Source organism: Phoca vitulina, unplaced genomic scaffold, assembly GCF_004348235.1.
Source record: "Phoca vitulina isolate PV1807 unplaced genomic scaffold, GSC_HSeal_1.0 scaffold9, whole genome shotgun sequence".
NCBI classification, from domain to species: domain Eukaryota; kingdom Metazoa; phylum Chordata; class Mammalia; order Carnivora; family Phocidae; genus Phoca; species Phoca vitulina.
This window is the reverse complement of record NW_022589712.1, coordinates 25,738,696-25,745,537: the sequence shown is the minus strand read 5'-3', so window position 1 is coordinate 25,745,537 and position 6,842 is coordinate 25,738,696. Positions and strand designations below refer to the sequence as shown.

The 6,842-nt window shown below is 39.5% G+C and overlaps 1 pseudogene; it reads right to left on the bottom strand.

Annotated features, from left to right (window-relative positions):
- Nucleotides 1–6,087: 6,087 nt before the first annotated feature.
- On the bottom strand, nt 6,088–6,255 carry LOC116634304 (annotated as a pseudogene).
- Between the last annotated feature and the right edge of the window lie 587 nt (nt 6,256–6,842).

The window sequence follows — 6,842 nt, the reverse complement described above, 5'->3', positions numbered from 1 at the left end:
GCCAGCTCAGAAATTGATTTGGTCAGCTGCACTTCCCTGGTCCTGTTATGACTAGGTCGATAGGTGGGCAGGGGTGGGCGGACATGTAGTTCAGAGGTACTGCTTATAACAAGGTCTGGGCATTGAGCTTCCTGAGATGTGCCTGTGGATCTCGGAAGGATGTGATCCCATTCTAACAATTTCCTCAGAGATTCTCTGTGATTTATGATAGAATGTGAAGACAGTACTTTCCAATTTGGAGGATATGGCCACCACTTTTAAGCATAAAAATATTTCCTTCACACACTAGTTGTACTTTTAGAGTCCGTGATTAAGAAAATACATAATACAGGGGCACCTGGGTGGCTCAATCGGTTGAGCGTCTGCCTTTGGCTCAGGTTATGATCCCGGAGTCCTGGGATTGAGCCCCACATCAGGTTCCCTGCTCAGTGGAGCTCATGCGTGTGCGCATTCTCTTTCACTCTTTCTCTCAAATAAATAAATAAAATCTTTTTTTTAAAGAAAATACATGATGCAAAACATACAAAATATGAAAAGCTACTATGACTTCAGCAAAAGTTTTAAGAGTTTGTGTATTATTAATCATAAGAGTAGTGCTTGTACTTTAAAGATAATAGTACATTTATTATGTATACAGGGCATATCATCTATTTACAGAAAATGCTTGGTGCTCTATGGTCTCCTGGACTCCTCGAGCTAGCTCTGTGGCTTCTTATAGGTACTCTGCCCACAGGTTAGGGATGATTTTGTAGTACAATAAGCACATATCGTATATCAGGAAAGCCTGCATTTGAGCCTCAGGGTTTACTCCTCATTATCTTCATTTCTCAGAGTCAGTGGTGGTTCTACATTTCCTCCCCTTGAACCTGGATAGGGTTGTGACTACTTCAACAAGTAGAATGCAGTGGAAGTAATGCTAGTGATTTCTGGGGTTAGGTCATAGATGGCCAAAGAGCAACTACCTGGCACATGTAACACAATGCTTAGAGGGAGGCAGGGCTTTAGGGATGGCTTGATCAAGCAAATCAATGATGTCCCCAAGATCCTGTTTTGTTTTGTTTCTTTCTTTTTCTCCATTCTGACTTCTGTGATATCAGTTTCATTGATTTCATTCTAAGTCTTTCCTCCCCATCAAACAATAAGTGCCAACAATTCCTAGGGTGACATGGCCCTCTGGGGGGAGAGCGAGAGAGAGAGAGAGAGAATGGAGCTCCAAGTTGAAAAGTAGCATCAGTAGATTGTAGCTTCCAGTGTTGTTTGTGAAGTCAGGTGACATCCTAATTCCTCATCATTTTTATTTGACTTTCCTTATTGTGGAAACTTTTATGATCTTTTTACTTCTAGCTAAAGTTTTGCTGTGTTGTACCTTGGTATGGATAATTTTTTTACCTTTTACTTTGGGCATTGGACTGACACTTTCAATCTGGAAACTTAGGTTTTTTTTGTTTGAGGAAGTTTTCTTGTGTTATTTTTTTTGATAATTTCTTTCCCTTCATTTCTTCTGTTTTGTTTCTTTCTAGAACTCTTTTTAGTTGAATGTTGGGCACTTTTTTTTTTTTAAGATTTATTTATTTTAGAGAGAGAGTGGGAGCAAGCAAGTGGGAGAGAGGGGCAGAAGGAGAGAATCTCAAGCAGACTCCCCGCTGAGCATGGAGCCTGATGTGGGGCTTGATCCCATGACCCTGAGATAATGACCTGAGCCAAAATCAAGAGTCAGACACTTAACTGACTAAACCACCCAAGTACTCCGAATGTTGGGCACTTCTGAATTGGTACTCTGATTTTCTAATGATTTCTTCCTATCTTTTGTCTCTTTTCATTCTCTTTTCTAGATTTACTTTGCTTTATTATTTAAAACTAACAGTTAAAATTCTTTTTTTTATATTTTAACTTCCTTTTTTTAAAATTTTTTTAAAGATCTATTTATTTATTTGACAGGGGGAGGGAAGGAGAGAGAGTACCAAGCGGACTCCATGCTGAGCGTGGAGCTGGACATGGGGCTCGATCCCAGTCCTTGAGATCACAACCTGAGCTGAAACCAAGAGTCAGAAGCTTAACTGACTATGCCACCCAGGCACCCCTATTTATTTATTTGAGAGAGAGAGAGAGAGAGAGAGAGAGCACGTGCCCATGGGCATGCACGCTTGAATGGGGAGAGGGGCAGAGGGAGAGAAACTCAAGCAGACTCTCTGCTGAGCACTGAGCCCCACGGGAGTAGAGGGTTGGGGGGGGCTCGATCTCACAACCCTAAGATCATGACTTGAGCAGAAATCAAGAGTCAGATTCTCAACAGACTGAGCCAGCCAGGCACCTCTCCAATTCTTTTTTTAAAGAATAGCATTCTGTTCCTGTTTCATGTCTCATCTCCCTAAGGATATTAATTGTGGTTTCACTGATGTTTTCTTCTCCTTTCTGTATTGTCTCTTTCAACTGAGGTCCTTTTTCAATTTGTTTGTATCTCCATTTTTGTGTGTTTTTGCTGGAGTATTCCCTCAAACAGCTTAGATCTTTGGCTCTCTATTAATATTACAGGAGTCTTTGGAATGATGGGCAGTTTTTGCCAGCTTATACTAGTGAGCTTTGCTATATGGTAATCAGATGGTAGGCAAGTTTTCACTGTAAAAATCCCAAACATCAACATTGTAGGGTTCCCCCCACCTGAAGCCATTTGGTTTCTCCCAAGAAGAATTCAGCTATTTTCTGCCTGGATGTGTCTCATAGGCACCAGCATTCTGGAAAGAGAGTAAGGGAATAGGCTGAGGGTCCAACTCTTCAATCAGCAAACTTTATTTATTCTTCTGTTTTCAACTCTGCTTCCTGCCATACCTGGGGTTCTCTGGTATAGAGATACTTCCTCTCCATTTTCCTTGGTCTCTATATATTGGGGAGGATGGATAGTTTTCTGGGTTCATGGAAAAGGTCTACCAGCTCAGTGTATAGATGATCAATTTCTCTCCCTAATTTCAGTTACATATTTCATTTCTGCCTTAAGGATTCCCAGGAAGAACCATGTTCAGAGCCTTTCCAGGGCTCTGTGGAAGTGGCTTGGCTCAATTCCTACCAGTATCCCAATCCATAGGTGCTTAGGTGGCAGCTTTCTCAAATCTATTATCATTCTTCTGTCTGCTTTCCAACCTCCAAAGATTATTAATGTTGCTCATCAGCTATTGTATCCTCTCACATTCTCTTTGTCCTTGTGAATTTGAGGCTTTTTTCACTTATTTGTTGCAGTTAAGAACAGGTTCAAGAGTAAGAGAATATTTAAAAACTGATCAATTTTCCATATTTACCTGGAAAATCTTTCAATTTTTTTTATTCCTAAATTATTTTCTCTAATCTTTTTTGCTCTATGACTCTCAGATCTAAGATGTAGGAAACCCGGAGTTCATTTTTAGCTCTACTTTGTCATCAGCTGTGTTGGAGGTCACTGTCATGCCAATTTTCCAGCATATAATTCATCTGTACCCTTCTCCAGGTAAGCTTTGCCTGATTCTTACTGTTTCTGAATCCTTCAGCTTCCAGATCATCCAGGCAGAGATGATCAGGAAAGGAGGTGTGGGGTACCAGGAGAAGCCCAGAAAGAGCTCTTCCCTGAAAAATGTGGGATTTAGGACCCTGGGAGTACAATCTAGGCTTATCATATTTTATTTCATGTGAGTATGTTCTGAAGAAACAGAAGAAGAGGAAGTATAAGAAGAAAAGGAGTAGAAATAGCGCATCATATCAAGAAATGGGAGATCTTGCAAAATTAAAAAATGAGAGTAGAAAACATAACATAATTACTTAGGGACGGATTACAGAATTTATTGGAACAACTTTACCTAATTAAACAATTCAATAACAATTATGTGTCTCATTAAATAGGTGCCAAATTAACTTTGTGGAATGTACTATTTGATTAGAATAGTAAGCAGTTTACACATATATTCAATATTTATTGTTTGTAGATGTTGTAATCAGCAGAGAAGGATCTTGCTGACAGCTGGCTGCAGAAACGCAAAGAGTATTAGTGCCAAGAACCCACGATAAAGGTGAGATATTTTTGGAGATGGAGTCAACCACAGAGTTCAGGACTCACCATTGCAGCCAGGAGGCGTTCAGCAAATCAAAGAACTTGATCCTTGGCTTGGACTGGTGGGCAAATCCCAGCCTTCATCTCTTCTCATCTGTAAAATTGGAGAAATAATAATAATAATAATAAATAATAATAATAATAATACCTAAGTCAGGATTATTGTGAGAATTCAATGTCTAAAATATAGTAATTGCTCAGTAAATGTTGTTGCTATTATTTGTCTTGGCAGGGACATTGTTATTGGAGTTGTAATTGTTATCATTATTTGTTTTCATGCTGTAGTGAAAGTAACCTGAGCATCAAGGATGACTTAATGCAAACAGGGGAAGTGGTCAAGGTCAAGATCTCACTGCATCAGACTTCAAGGAGAGGTAACAAGGCTTAGTGAAAGTCAGAGGACTAAATCCAGAGACAAATTTACAAATGATAGTTTTTCTTTTGGTGAATTCCCATCACACATCATACCTTTGTCCATCCTATGGTGACTTTGTCTTTTTGTTCATTGATGAATCAACAGTACCTAGAACAGTGCTGGCACATGATAGGTGCTTAATAAATAGTTGTTGAATGAATGGATGAGTGAAAGGCTGGCTGGATGATGAATTTAGCAGAAGAACTTGGTTGTTGTTCTGAGCATCAGGAGAATGCTCACGTCTCATGGTCACTTACAGCTTAAAATAATAAGAAAGAATATGGGTTGGCAGTTACAGTTCTTTGATTTGGCAGTGTGCTATAGTTTTTTTTTTTAATCAGCATTTTGGCAGCTTTTATTATACAGTGTTTGAATGATAAATGAGTACTTTCTCACAGAAAGGTAACACATGGCTCCTGCATTTTATGAAATAACAAACCCTTCATTTCATTGCTGGATTTTTAGAATATGTTTCATAATTAGAGAAATAAAAATGAGACTTTGAAAGACTAAGCCAAAATTGAAAAGTTTTGAAATGCATCCAGAACAATCTAGTCTTAGGCTTGTGCACATTTGGGAACTAGAGCCCTATATACACAAGAGCTTGTGATGTTGCGGGGGGAATGGAGGATGGGGACAGGATGGTTGCCATCTTCCCAGAGAGCTGCAGCCTATAGAAGTTTCCACTATAAGTGGGCCTGGCTGAAGAGGCTGTTGTTGAGTAAAACATCCCCAAGGTGATTAAAGAACAAGAGCAGGGAATGGTAGATTTGGGTAAAAGTTTGGAGAACTTTTATTTTGGAATAACAATAAGTTTGGAATTTTGGAGAGACCCCAACCTCTGGGGAGAGAGAGAAGGAATGACAAAGTTCAGAGTAGACAGTAGAATAACAAAGGGGGGCTTATGCAGGGGATATGGGGCAGAGATTCCAATAGAACCAATACCAGTGGGCAGCACACATGGCCTAAAGGAACAGTTGTTTGCATATTCTAGGTTAGTACCATAATTTTCAAAATGAGGTCCATTGCAGGGTCCTCTTGAGGAGCCTCAAACTGGTCTAAATATGCCAAGTATTTCTTTGGTGCTTAAGGACAAGTGACTTTCATCTTATATAGGGCTAAGAGATGCTTACTAGTATAGTAACCTGCTAAGAAAACTAAGGGTTGCTAAACGTAGTTATTTGTAAGCCAAACATAATGCATATTAGAGTTGATTCAGTAGCCTGAGTTTTTTTTTTCTTTTTTTTTCAAGTTTAAATCATTTTATAAGTGAGCACTGATTGTACAAAAGACTGTTCAGGGACACCTGGGTGGCTCAGTCGTTAAGCGTCTGCCTTCGGCTCAGGTCATGATCCCAGGGTCCTGGGATCAAGCCGCACATCGGGCTCCCTGCTCAGCAGGGGAGTCTGCTTCTCCCTCTCCCTCTGCCTCTCCCCCTGCTTGTGCTCTCTCTCTCTCAAATAAAATCTTAAAAAAAAAAAAAAAAAAGACTGTTCCAAAGGGGAGCTTAAATTGACAACTGAATTTGTTCATGTGAACTGCCTTCCACATACATGATGGCTAAGATGTGCACTGGGTTTGACATGCATTTTGGAAGAAATCACACAGAAGCAGCTGCTTTTTCAATAAACTTGGCCAGTTTTACATCTCTCTTGGTCAGTCCACCACAGTCATGTGACGTTAGGGTTATCCACACCTTGTTGTACACATTGAACCATTCCAGGTGATGATTCATCTCTGCTTGCAGGGCGACTCAGGACATAAAGCCAAATGCCCCAATTTTCTGACTTTTTGACTGACAGACGGACAAGTCTGGTTGGCACCCAGTAGCGCACATGCCACAGAGCTCATATTGCACATGCGGAATGATAGTGGGAATTCCCATGCTTGTTTGAAGGGGCATTTTGTTTAATGGTGTATCATCAGTGTTTTATTGCCTTGATTATGATTTCCAATTGCTCCCATTCTGGCTACTTGATGACAAACTGTGAATTTGGCTTCATTATTATAAATTTGTTTGTTTTTTATGTTAAAACATTTTGTTTGTTTTGTTTTTTTGTTTTTTTTAATTGTGTTAAAATAAAAAATATACTGAGACCAGCATTGAAAATTCCCTGAGCAGATGAAAACCAGTTTCGTCATCCAAACAAAGCTTAGTTTAGCTTATTTTGCAAGACCAGCTTGACCTGGGTCGTTTCTTGCTTATGCCTCTGGAAATCACAACAAAACTTAAAGTGTTTTTCAAAATTGATATGAGGTAACCACTAGCCCATTCCCTATCATTTAAGAAAATCCTAATATTATTTTAATTCTGATTCCAATAGTATAACCAATCCCTGTGAAGAATGAACAATC